Source organism: Grus americana, chromosome 8, assembly GCF_028858705.1.
Source record: "Grus americana isolate bGruAme1 chromosome 8, bGruAme1.mat, whole genome shotgun sequence".
Lineage (NCBI taxonomy): Eukaryota > Metazoa > Chordata > Aves > Gruiformes > Gruidae > Grus > Grus americana.
The window spans coordinates 14347595-14361858 of record NC_072859.1 but is presented as its reverse complement, the minus strand read 5'-3'; the positions used below and the strand labels follow the sequence as shown (position 1 = coordinate 14361858).

Sequence of the window (14264 nt, the reverse complement as noted above, 5' to 3'; positions counted from 1 at the left end):
TTTTTGCATTAGCATTTCAGTATTTGTGTTTATTTCTGTATTTGGGAGCTTTACCATATTTAACTTTTTTACTAAGACCCTATAATGTCTGCTCTTGGGTGATTCTTGGGTAATTTCAATAATTATAGTAGGAGGTCACCAATCACAGAACTATTGCTTGGAAGGGACTTCTGGGACTCATCAACTCCAGGCCCCTGCTTGAGGTGGTACTATTACTAGAACTTGGTCCAGCCAGCCCTGGCCTTGTTTTGCTGAGTCTTGAATACCTCCAAGGTGTTCTCACTGAGCAACTTGTCCCTGCGCGGCATTACCTTCCTTGAGAAAAAGTTTTTTCTGATGTGTCTGTAACTCTCCTTCAACTTGTTTTTCTATTATAATTTCATATTAATCTTGAGCTTTTGGAGGGAAAGCAACCCTCTTGCTGCTTACATTTCAGTTCTGTTGCCCTGTTACCAAAATCTAACAAAATCCTGCTGTGTGGTTTGTTTGGGTTTTTTGTGTTTTGGTTTTTTTTTCTCTCAGTGAATCTTGCAATATAATCAGGGAAGAAAAAAATTAGTTCCTTCTATGAAGTCTGTTATTTTATACAGACCACAAACTTTTTTAGGGAGTAAACAAGGGGAAAAAGGAAAATTAACAGATTTTCAGGCTCCTTTCTAAATGGAAAACAAGCTTTTCTTTCCTTACATGCAAGTGACATTCACAGTAAAAACTTGTATTTTGCGTTTTCAAGAAATAGATGCAATAACTAAATAGTTGCCAAAAAATAATTCACAAATTGGTCTGAACATCTATTTACCACTTTATATTTAGAGTAAGATAGTTGAAAATGGTAATACAGAAATCCCAGTGTAGTGGATAATGTAGTACCAATTAGCTCTTTGAAATCTTTTTACATCTTCAAACTGCAGTACATTAACTAATCCTAACTGTGTCTCATGGGTACAGTATTCTTATGGGAACTAATTACTGGTGACCTAAGGACACCTCCTCACAGCATGTGTTCTTTCCCAAAACTTAGGTACTTCAACAAAGGAGTGTATTTGGCTGACTTATTTCATGACAGTGAATGCAAGCCTATTAAGGAGTACAAATGACTTCAGAAACCCACTCCTTACCTGTCTTCACAACAAGGTAATCTCAATGACATTTATGGTTTTGAAGGGTACTCTGGGTTTAAAATAATTTCAGTTGTTAGAATCCTGACCATCTGAACATATAGTTTAAGAGAATTTTTTTACAATTTCTCAAGCATTCTATATCTATAAAGACAAATTAGGAGAAACTTCTAGTCAAGACTCTTTTTTAACACATTAGAACCCAAAATGGGCTTCAACAAGTGGTGGCAAAACACTTGGGTGCTTGTTTTGCAGTTTAGTTATGGAGTCTGTGTCCAGAACTTTTGGTCTCTGGTTTACATTTTTATTGAAGCTGAGACCCCCTATGATCTGCAATCTCCTATGATCTTCCCACACAGAGAACACAATGGTCATTAATCTGTAAGTAATGTTACAACAGGTAACAGAGTAAACAGTTGATTTTGGTACATGAAGGCTGTAAAATCCTAACAACTATTTACATGATTGAATGACATATATTAAAACAAATAAGCTCCCCATCTAATAATAACTGTTACTTCATTATGAATGCTCTAGTGTGCCTTTAAGAAATGAAGATACTATTCATGCAAGTAGCTTGGAAACTTGCAGTTCTTTTAAAAAAAAAAAAAACAAAGAGAATTTTGAGAACAGGTACACTGCAAGCTGACTGCATATATCTTATTTTCTGTTGTTATTGGATAGTTCTTATTTATCATAACAAACAAATTCTATTTGACTGTTGAAACAGAATGAGAAATACAGGCCTGGATAATGCATTGATCTAGTCTGTCAAGCAAGGGCTGATTTGAAGGTCAGTCATATGTCCTTTTTCCACATATCTATAAAATGATTATAATGAAATGCGTGTAATCTAATTTGGGAAGAACAAAAAGGGTTTTCAGATTTCTGATTACAATTCTCTTTAAGGTTTTAAAATAAATGTGGGTTTTTTTAAATTGAAACTAAGTTTTATACGTTAGAGTCCTTACACCATTAGTCATCAGAGCCAGCCCCATTTTTGCCTTAAGCGTAAATGCTGACAGAATCAGAACATGATGTCCTGCATGAACTTGTTCCTGACTTGGTGAAATTACAAGGGTAGTGGTATGTCAGGTTGATGCTTTTCCTCTTTCCTCAGAGAGCAGAATAGACCAAGATACTCAAGAGATGTAGCTTCAGTGCCAATACTGGGGTGAGTCATTGGTAATATTCCTTGGTCAGAGAATCTAAAGAGACACGTATATATACACGTACATAGAAAAAACAGATTAGTTCAGCAGTTAGCAGTTTATCAGATTAGATTTGATTTATGTAGTCCCAGCTTGGGCTCAAAACAACAAATATGAATACTTAGGAATGTATTTCTGGAAAAGGGGTGTGCAGGGGCAGGCAGGGAAGAGAGTTGAGAAGCTGGCCATATCAAAAAAGTTAGGAAAGAGGTCTGCTAGCATCATAAACATAGACTGTAAGAGCTTAGATACCATACAAGGACATAGATATATCATCTACTGGACAACGTTGCTTACTCAGAAAATCATAATTTGTGGTTGTTGTAGCTGGAACTAGTTTCTCTTGATGGTTGGGAACTAGTTGTGATTTGACCCAGACAATGGATTGAGGCATTCTGAGTTTGAGTAGCATCGCTCTTGTTACTCTCAGCTCCGTATCTGCGACCATCCCCATGTACAGATATGTGACTGCTATACCGGTAAGAGATGAATCATTTCTTCTAGCCTACCCATTGCTTATGCATGTTCTCATGAAGTTCACTTTGAGCAACTTATTAACTGCCCTGTGGTTAACGTGGAACAAGAGTAAGGCATACAGAAAGGAAAGGAGTGCATATAGGCATCCATCATTAATGAAGATGTTTCTTATCCTGCAGACATTTTTACTCTTAAATGTATTTCAGAGAAAATGAAAATGACAAGTGTTTCTAAAACACACCTGCATCTGATCTAATCTCAGCAGGTCCTCAGATTCCTCAAGCCCACCTGCTACTGCATGATGACAAACCACTTTGCTTCCAAAAGAGCAGTAACCTTGTTATTTATACACAGACCATCTGAATTTGTTGTACACAAAAGCTGAGGAGCAAACCTGAGATGCTGATAAATGTTGACTCTTCAGTGAAGTGAGGAATATTCAGTAAAATTAACGTACTTCCTTGAATGTGCACTTTTAAACTTAAGCTCACTGCCGTAAGAGGCAAAACTATCCTCTCTCATTCATACTCTCAGGCCTCATAGTTACATTCCTTCTACTACCAAAGCTTGGAAGCCAACAGCTGGTAGTAAAAGAAGACTGTAATGTCAAAAGCAGCACTGGAAATGTTGACCATGATAAATACTGGGGACAAATTTAACATACAGACTTTGTAATGCTGTATGGGATTAGTCTAGTCTAGAATCCTAACTCCTCAGTGATCAGTACAAGCTGATTCAGAGGATAAAGCCAGCAGCTGGTACTTACATGAGATAGTATCTTCAAGAAAAGTTTTCCATTTTAGGCACAGTAGCTAGAGATTGTAGAGGTGCTTCAAAGAGTTTTGTGTTTAAAGGCTCTGTTGCATCTTTCCAAGAACTGAGTATCTTGAACATCTGCCAGATATTAAAAAGTGATTCAGATGTGGTCTCTAAAGAGGAAAAGTAACAAGGTTTTGTAAATATGATCAGCTCCTACAATAATAACTGAACATCAGTGCCAGCATTAACGAGAAAAACAGAAGGTGTTAAAGTGAGCTAGAAAGCTTTTAGGTCTATTAGTCTCTCTGCCAAATGAACAGCTTTAATATGTAAGCTTTTAGGATGCTCATGCAGTTAACAGAGTATGTTTTATAATGCTTGTCTTGTCAGTGTAAGGTAAGGATTTCATTATAACAGAACTACTTTTAGTGAAAATGTCTGCTATTTCCTGATTGTGTAACAGTTCTGATTTCTTCTGATGTTCAATCCCATAACAAGAATTACAAGTGAAAGAGGATTCCTATGCAGCTGCTTCAGAAATTGTTTGTCTGCAATGGCACGTTTGTTTTCTATCTGAGTGTTCACTTAAATTGCATTTCATCCCTCATTTCTGTTTCTCATCTACATGATAGCATCGTGCACGCTGATGCAGTTTCTCTTGCTATCATCCACATAGCTACTTCTGATTTCATTTGACACTATATTAAGGTAGACCACATTCTTGTTAACAGTAATAAGCACCAAGGTGGTTGAGTGCTGCTTTGAATGAAGACAAGTGAATGGAGGGAACTGTAATGACTATATACATTGTGAAGCAAAAAGGCTCTCTTAATAGCCTGAAATCAGCTTATGAGGATAAAATTACTTCACTAACATACAGTTGAGATGGACTTGACTGATTCAGCCAACAGCTTACCTAAAGTACCATATTATTTCCATATCACTGAGATCTACGTGGTAAAGCGTTCCCTATGTCTGGTACCTCTGGTAGCACTGCTACCTATAAAACCTAATTTTACTCCTGGGTAGGTACTTAGTCTAATTTATTTCAACAACATATGCTTATTACATAATATTTGTTCCTTAAGTACTTTGAAATAAAAAAAACAAAACAAAGCTACCACAATGTCCTATAAGAACAGATGTCGCAAAGAGAGTGGCCAGTTCAGAGAACTGTTTTCAATGAAACTCGCTGTGAAATCACAGTAAGATTTTCTCTAGTCTAATCTTTATGCATTGCATAACTTAAACTGTCAGCTGCTAGATGGCACAATATACTTCCAGTTGCAACAAGCATTCATACAAACACTGTATTATGCACAAAGAAAAAAATAATGATTTTTATCATGGTTAATGGAGCAGTAGATTTCAACATGGTGGTACAGCATGTCTGTACAAAGGTTTTTGTTTTTTTTAAACTTGCTAAGACAGTTAATTTGGAAGGAATACTAGTAGGAAATAAACTTTAATACTTGAGAGATGGTTGAAATAAAAATTCTTTAAATTCATGGCAGCATTAAAAAAAATAGTTGGGAGTCCTCCAATCTTTATTTTGTACTTCTACTGCTAACATACAAAACCATCACTGACTTTCTATTTCTAAAGATATTTTCTTATTATATCATTACTTTGTTGTGTCTTCTAGCAAGTGACATCACTGAGAGTAGATCTATGTATGTATATGGACAATTTTTTCCAATATTTTTACTCAAAAGTCTTGATAAGATGAAGCATAAACATAGCAAGGATACAGCATATGCTGTATCCTGAGAACTTTCTTATGAAAGCTGGGACACCCATTTCCCAAGAATTCCATGGAGAGACAGGACTTTGTCGTGACTTTCATTTCTGACAGTGAATTGTATGTGTTGGTCAAGCATTGATTCAACCAAGGAGCAGACTTTAAGAAAAGCCTGATCTTTTAGCAAACATAAGAGATACTGAAAACCACTCCTTTGTGCATCTTTGAGGAAAGAGAGCATCACTAGCTAATACACACAAGTATTTTTGAAAATGGGGAACTTGCTGCAAGTTATAATAATGTCAATATGCAACCAGCATTACAGAGAAAACCTGCACATGTATGTACACACAGAGGTTAAAAATTCTAGCCCTGAGAACACCTTTTAATTGCTCTGTTTTCCATTCTTACTGTCAAATATTAGACAGCAACATTCTGCACCTACAAAGGACAAATATGGTCCAAGCAAAGCTTTAAAAAAAAGACTTGATAAATGAAAATATTATGTTAGCTTTCATTGCAGAGAAAGAAAAATATATATGCAGACCAATCCTAGTAGAGAGCAGCTGGATCTGACATGTTGACAGAACAATGACCACAGATACAGCCTGCACTAATGAGTGAACACTCTGGTCAGACTGTGAATAACATTCAGTCAGTCTCACCTCTGTGCCTGGCAAGATCATGGAGCAGATCCTCCTGGAAACTATGCTAAGGCACATGGAAAATAAGGAGGTGATCAGTGACAGTCAACATAGAGAAAATCTGGTTAAATGCAGAGATGCAGGCAAGCAGGCAATTCATCCATTCTCTCAGCGCAGGCCTACAACAACATAAATTCCTACCCTGCAAATTGCTGTTAAGAAGGTACTTATACAATCTCTGTCTTTCCTCTCAACTATATCCCTATTAACAGTCTTTGCTCACACCCTCACACATCCCCTTCTCTAGCAGGCGGGAGAACATACTAAATGTGTGGACAGAGGAGAAAGAGGAGAAAGGCCCTTGCATGTCAAAATAGAATCATAAGGTTGGAAAAGACCTCTAAGATCAAGTCTAACTGTCAACCCAACACCACCATGCCTACTAAACCATGTCCCGAAGTGCGATGTCTACAAGTTTTTTGAACACCTCCAGGGATGGTGACTCCACCACCTCTCTGGACAGCCTGTTCCAATGCCTGACCACTCTTTTGGTGAAAAAATTTTTCCTAATATCTAATCTAAACCTCCCCTGATGCAACTTGAGGCAATGTCCTCTTGTCCTATCACTTGTTACTTAGGAGAAGGGACTGAGACCCACCTGGCTACAGCCTCCTTTCAGGTAGCTGTAGAGAGCAATAAGGTTTCTCCTCAGACTCCTTTTCTCCAGGCTAAACAACCCCAGCTCCCTCAGCTGCTCCTCATAAGACTTGTGCTCCAGACCCTTCACCAGCTTTGTTGCCCTTCTCTGGACACACTCCAGCACCTCAATGTCCTTCTTGTAGTGAGGGGCCCAAAACTGAACACAGTACTCGAGGTGCAGCCTCACCAGTGCCGAGTACAAGGGCACAATCACATCCCTACTCCTGCTGGCCACACTATTCCTGATACAAGCCAGGATGCTGTTGGCCTTCTTGGCCACCTGGGCACACTGCCAGCTCATATTCAGCCAGCTGTCAGCCAGCACCCCAGGTCCTTTTCCACTGGGCAGCTTTCCAGCCACTCTTCCCCAACCCTGTAACGCTGCAGGGGGTTGCAGTGACCCAAGTGCAGGACCTGGCAGCACTAAGCCTTGTTAAACCTCATACAGCTGGCCTCGGCCCATCGATCCAGCCTGTCCAGATCCCTCTGTAGAGCCTTCCTACTCTCAAGCAGATCGACACTCCCACCCAACTTGGTGTCATCTGCAAACTTACTGAGGGCACACTCAATCCCCTCATCTAGATCATGGATAAAGATATTAAACAAGACTGGCCCCAGTACTGAGCCCTGGGGAAAACCGCTTGTGACCGGCCGCCAGCTGGATTTAACTCCATTCACCATAACTCTTTGGGCCTGGCCATCCAGCCAGGTTTTTACCCAGCAAAGAGTGTACCTGTCTAAGCCATGAGCTGCCAGCTTCTCTAGGAGAATGCTGTGGGAGACAGTATCCAAGGCTTTACTAAAGTCCAGGTAGAGAACACTCACAGCCTTTCCCTTATCCACTAGGCGGGTCACCTGGTCGTAGGACGAGATCAGGTTGGTCAAGCAGGACCTGCCTTTCATGAACCCATGCTGACTGGGCCTCATCCCCTGCTTGTCCTGCACCTGCCTGGTGAGTGCACTCAGGATGAACCGCTCCATAATCTTCCCCAGTACTGAGGTCAGGCTGACAAGCCTGTAGTTCCCCAGATCCTTCTTCTGGCCCTTCTTGTAGCTGCACATCACATATTGGCAAGCTCCCAGTCGTCTGGGACTTCCCCTGTTAACCAGGACTGTTGATAAATGATGGAGAGTGGCTTGCCAAGCTCCTCTGCCAGCTCCCTCAGTACTCTTGGGTGGATCCCATCCAGCCCCATACACTTGTGAGTGTCCAGGTGGTGTAGCAGTTTGTTAACTGCTTCCTGCTGGATTATGGGAAGTTTATTCTGCTCTCTGTCTTCCAGCTCAGGGGGATGAATGCCCTGGGGACAACTGGATTGACTATTAAAGACTGAGGCAAAGACGACATTAAGTACCTCAGCCTTTTACCCATTCTTGGTGGCCATGTTCCCCTCGCATCCAATAATGGATGGAAATTCTCTTTAGCTCTCTTTTTGTTGTTAATGTATTTGTAAAAACATTTTTTGTTATCCCTTACAACAGTGGCCAGATTGAGTTCTAACTGGGCTTTTGCCTTTCTGATTTTATCTCTGCATGACCTAACAAGATCCCTGTATTCTTCCTGAATTGCCTGCCCCTTCTTCCAAGAGTCCCAGCCAAAGCTTCCTGTTCAGACCTGCTAAAGGAGACAGAAATCTCGATAAAGCCAGCACTACTATGCCCCAAAGTGGAGTCCCAGCTGCCTCTTCAGACCTGACATTTTGGACTTCATCCATCTTTATTTCTGACCTTCTGTATAGTTAATTTCTTCAGATTTTTCCCCCATGTATTTTGAGGTATCACCTACTCTCTTTTCTAAGCTCTCCATAAAGAGAAAAGTAAACTCACAGAGGTGAAATTTCCTTAGACAGAATAATACAATGTCCATTTTTTTGGCTGTAAAATCAATCACAATGCTAATCAGAAAACCAGAATCTCTGGAAACCTTTACAAGTTTGATTCTCTGACAGGATAACTGATATCATAAACTAATTTGCTGTAGCAACAATTTTTGAAAAATACGTTCACCATTTCTGTGGAGTTGCGTTCTAATTTTTACTGACCCTTAAGTCTAGTAGAAAAGTTTCAGCTACCAATTAGGAAATTTTCATATTAAATTCTTGTTGCTTTTAATCAGAAGTAATAAACTGCTATGTTTCACAGCTAACACTTTATATACTGCAACTTCATGATAAACTGATGCAAAAGAAAATCAATAGTAGCTAGACAGGGACATACAATTTCATGAAGACTTTGCATATATGTGAATAAATAGGAGACTCACATTCAGATTATTTTTCTCACTGATGTAATTTGAGAGTTGAAAATCTCATTTGCACAATCAAGAGTGAGCTTTGAAAAAAATAAATTTTAAGTACATTTTGATATTTTTATTGTGTTTATTCATCACATGCTGCTGCAAACGCATTAAGAAACGGTCCATGTAACATTACAGTCAGAATCTTATCGATAAAGTAATTGCCACGTTCCTTCATGCTTTGCTAAATATTCCCGTTTCTACTACTGATTCCAAACAAGAAGGCTGCTTTACCCAGAGAATAAATATCAGAAACCATAACTACGAATACTGCTTTGCTGCTTATGATTTGGATTTTTGTTTTTTCCTACAAACAGTCTTTGAAAATTTATTCTCCTTAGTCTACTTTCAAATCCCTAAATAAAACAGGCAAAGTGAGGAGCTGCCAGGTGATTCTCCTGTGGTGCATTGTATTGCTTTGTGTGCTGAACACGTCTAAAATGCTGATCTACTGGTTTGGAACTTACTTTTTTTTCAGCAGACTTTCTTTTCCAAAATCTTAGGCCAATCATGAGTAAGTAGTGCAGTAAATAAGTAGGTATTTGACTAGCCAGACAGTGCAGCATTTCCCAGCATGCGTCAATTTTGAAAGTTATTGAGGGGGATTTGAACTTCCAGGCCACTGCAGAATGATCACTGAACAGTCATTTGCTGGAGACTATCACTGTTATTATGGCCCTGACTCCACATCCTTTGAAGGCATTGAAGGAGTGGTATTGATTTTTCAGTAACATTTGTAAAGGGTATGTGCACCTGACAACAACTAAACTAGACCATATCATTAGACTATCTAAGGGATTTTTCATCAAATGTATTTCTAAAGGTAAGGCCAAGAGAAGAACTCTTAACCTCTGAATCAGAAGATGGGTGTGTAAGAGGGGTTAGTATTTTAAAGGAAAGAACTTCAAGAAAACAGCTGCTAAAAGTCTGTTTGAAGTTATGGATCACAAGCTAATCCTCTGATTTATGAAGGCAGCACAGTAACAGTGTTCTAATTAACTGATCTGATTGTTCCCAAGGGTGTTAGATTCCTAATATTCACAGGAGTCAATGAATAGCAAAAACCTATTTCCTGGCTCCAAAACAAAGTGGACTCTTAGAAAAAAAGAATGTAACAGCTGCTTGGCCACACTTATTGCACCCGTGGCAGGTGATAACGCAGAATGTCGAGTCCTGTGCTCATGGACTGGCTCACCCAACCTTCTCCTCTGACATGGTCCTTCCTCTGTTGTATCTGCATGTTAAATATTCTCAGCACAGCTCTGAAGCTCCCTGGCTCTGATGACACTGGGAACAGGGGCCACAGCAAGAGTGAGGTACCCACCACCCAAGCATTGCTGCAGCTGAGGCTGTGCGTGTGACCCTTTCCCATCAGGTAGTGTGAGCAACACTGTTTTACATTAGGCTTTAGGGGAGCACATCTGAATGTATTGCAGAACAATTCCTGGGATTTTGTAATAGGATTTTAGAATCAGGTTGGATTGAGTTAACTGAGATTTAGGTGAGATTACAGTAAATTTCACCTCTAGTTACTTGAGAACCTAGTTACTGATAGCACCTCACCCAGAGAGTGTCATTATTTTGCCAGCAAGAAGAGATTTCCACCCCTAAGTTACAAATAAATTTTTAAAAGATTAACTTGGAAACAATGGTATCTATATCTGCCAAGCAAAGACTAAAATGTATTTACTGCAAGGAGCTAGAATTTAAAAAAAATCAATTTGACTAAATTTCTCTTTTTTAAAAAAATCAAGCACACAACTTCAGTTTTGTCTTTGATTAGTTGTCATCTCGGATTCTCATGCAACCTAATTTACTGTTGCAATAAATAGAATCCAAACAAGAATGCTAGCTTTTTGGAAAGAAAGTATATATTCCCAGGGTTCTACACTCAGTATCAAGTGAAAACATGAGGAAATTAGTCTTCAGTTTTAGGACTTTCTTGCTACAGTCTGGTAGTTACCTTGACCACCTTTTTAGCTATCAAGTTTACCCATTACCAGTCAGGTATTATTGTAATTGTTACTGACAAAATGCTTATGAATAGCTTCTCTAAATTTGGGAAATTTATTAGCAAGTGAGAAATATGAACTTGAGAAAGGAAACAAATTTTTATGAGTCTGGAAATGCCCTTCTGAAGAACACAGATTTTTAAAAAGTCAAAAAGTTTTTGAAAATATTTACTTAAAACACAAAACTTTGCATGTGCTTTGCTTGTAAATAAAGGATAATGTAGTGCAGAAGAAGTTTATTTTAACTATGTACGCAAATATGCATGAATGCCAATTGGATTCAATTTATCCTGACTTAATTTGAATTAACTTGATGGGTCTTTTGACACAAGCTGTACTAATTGTTGCTTATTTGGGTGCACTATGTCAGTGAGCATGGCAATCTAAAGCTCAGCCAGATGTCTGTGGTTTTTTTGATTGCCTACAGCCTTAGGTTTGAAGAAAAGTCAGTCAACAAAATGATTCTTAACATCTGTCAAGGTACTGATCGCATTACCATAATAGCAGTCAGAATAAGCAGAATGGCTCTGATTTCCCTTTCATTTACCCTGGTATTGGCCCTGAGTAGATCTCTGCAGTCTTGGTTTAACACCATCACAAACATGGAAATGATGTGAAATTAGACCAGAAGTCTTTGTAAGTTGTTGATATCACCGCAGTGAAGAATGAATGTATTTTTATCTTTATGTGAACTTATGTTAATGTGAGTCACTTCTATAAAAGTATCTTTTATATGTTTTATATTGGCATATGTTTATGATGAGTTATTGACTGAAGGGATATTTTTTCCAAGCATCAACTAAAAGCTTTTAATAAGCTGAAAAATGAAATGTATTGCATCTGTGTGCAAGAAATCTAAGCCTACTGAAACAGTTTCTTTGGATTTACTGTAAGATACATCAAGCTTTCTATTTACTGCACAAGCATTGTTTTTCAATTTTCATGTTTTCACAATAGCATACACAGAAAAATCAAGGGTTTTTTTTCCTTTTTGTGTAATTTTTTCAGATATTCTGAAAGCATCTAACATACAGAAATTTTGCCTTTATTTTCAGGAACGATGCAGCTCAAAACTATCTTAACCTTTCTCTTTTTTCATCCTTAGGTGTTTCAAATGTATCCTTGCATTTTGTGCATAACCGGATTCTAGCTTATTAAGACTTTTTTTTTTTTTTTTTTTTTGCAATCCAGATAGGAACAGTGGTAACAAGGAGAAGGCATGGTTTTCAACTATGTTAATTTAAGAATTACCATGGTCTGGAGTTTTCCCCTGCTCAGGAATATTTTAATTTACAATCCCCACCTGCCTGTCTGGCAGACGAATACTTTGAGCAAGAATAACCATTCCATTTCTTTGCCTAGGACACCTTCAGCCCAAGACAATTCATAGCTAAGGAGAACTGAGGGGAAGAGAGCCAGGGCTAGACCACAACTATTAATTTGCTGCTTGTCTATGTGTAGGACTGGTGCAGGTCTCTTACTTTGTTGTATGTGTTACATAGAAACATCGTAAAACTGCAAATACAGAGGAATCATTGCCATGGTCCTTAAAAGTGATGGACTGTGAACAAGAGGATTCCTTATTTTCAACTATTTATCTTCTAAGTTGCAATGAAATGCAATTTGACTTTAGCAAGTGGAAAAGTAGACCTGTGGACAGTAGCCGTACTGTGTGCTTCTCCCTTTTGAATAATGAACTTGTACTTCTCTTTTATACTGTTTAATGGGTGTCATGTGAAAAAGATTAATTTAACCTGCTAGATGAAGATAACAGGGGAAAGATTCTGGAAACATTATTATGGGTGATGAGCTCCAGCAGCAGTTAATTCAGGAATAAGTTTACTGAAGGAAGCTCCCAGGCTCAACCACAAAACCCTGAATGTGGCTTAGTTTTCAATCAAAGCTTTCAGAGGAATACATTACATGAAAAAGGAGCTACCACATCCACCACAAAGCTGCTTAATAAGACTCATGTCTCAATGGAAGAGTTTTCAGTGCAGAAACTCTTTAAATGGTGTTTCAACACTAATGACACAAATCCCTAGTTAGTTTATATTGCTTATGTATTGTTAGTGTTTGCATACCTGTCGTCAGAAGTCCCGCAGCTACTCAGGTTTTGCGGAACTGTGCAACCCTTTGTACCACAGAAACACTTAGGCAAAGAAAACAACTCCTTTTCTTCCTTTTGCTCTATAAAAAGGTTTCTCCCCTTAGGTTGTATACATTCAGCTCTTCAGAGCATAATACTCAGATTTGCGTTAATTCATGGGAAGCATTTGCATTGCATGATGGGATAAAACACAATTGTGTGGGAGGTGGCACTGACCTCCATGGACAGGGAGTCGGGGGACATGCAATGGGATCATGTGTGTGAAGGAAGAGAAGGCAAGGTTTGTATTTCAGGGTTTTTACCTTACTTATGCCTCTGCAGAGGTAATAACTGAACTTGAATCCACCCCACCTCTTCCACGTGCAGACATATAAAAATCTGAGGCTCTGCAACAAGTATGTTCTTAATGGGACGTTTTTAGGAGCAATAAGAATTGAGGGGAGAAAAAACCTGACCAAAACTAGCAGGATTTTTTGGCTAGAGATAAGTGGAGGTACGTTTCTTTTACACGCACACGCGCTCAGAAGTTACCTTACAAGCTTTAAAGCAGTTCGCCCCTGAGCTCAGTCTCCGCCACGAAGCGCTGGGAAACCCGACGAGCCCACGGTTCCAGCCGCTGGGCAGACAGGTGCTAATTAACGGTCCTAACGGTCCTAACGCTCGCGGATAACGGCCCCCAGCCGCAGCTGTCGGGCCGCGCGCCGCTGTCCTGCGCGGCGGCCCGGCTGTCGCTGAGGGAGAAGGGGTGGCCGTGAAACCGCGCTGCCCGCGGCTGCCTGCGGGCGGCCGCCTGCTGGCTGGAAGCCACCAGTGGTTGGGGTCGAGGTGTTCTCCATGTACGGAGAATTCTGCAGGCGTTTCGCGCCGGTCATTTCGGGCTTGCTGTTCTCAGCTGCGGCGCTCAGCTGCGCGCCCTTCGCGGTGCCGAGCTCCAGGTGCGGGCGGGAGGTGCCGCGTGCCCGCGGACGCCCCGCGCCCCCACCGCTCCGTCACGCGGCGTGGCGCCTTGCAGGGGTTGCGGACCAGCCCAGGCGGCCGCCTTATCGCTGCCTCTCCGCTCCCGGCAGAGCCGAGGTGACTGGCGGCTTGGCCCACAACGAACCCTTTCTACCAGTTTCAACCCACACTCCCTCCTTGGTACAGGTGGAAGTTTTGTTCAGAAAAACCATCCAAATAGGTGTCCTTACTACCACCTGT

The 14264-nt window shown here is 40.0% G+C and overlaps 1 long non-coding RNA gene across 1 annotated transcript in view; it reads right to left on the bottom strand.

The window, feature by feature from the left end:
* The window catches only part of LOC129209699 (uncharacterized), a 137347-nt gene extending 123462 nt beyond the window's left edge, over nucleotides 1-13885 (bottom strand). The window contains exons 1-2 of the long non-coding RNA XR_008578145.1: nucleotides 13599-13885; nucleotides 3573-3735 (exon numbers count right to left, since the gene is read on the bottom strand). This is a non-coding gene — a long non-coding RNA (uncharacterized LOC129209699). The remainder of the gene's footprint in view (nucleotides 1-3572; nucleotides 3736-13598) is intronic.
* Between the last annotated feature and the right edge of the window lie 379 nt (nucleotides 13886-14264).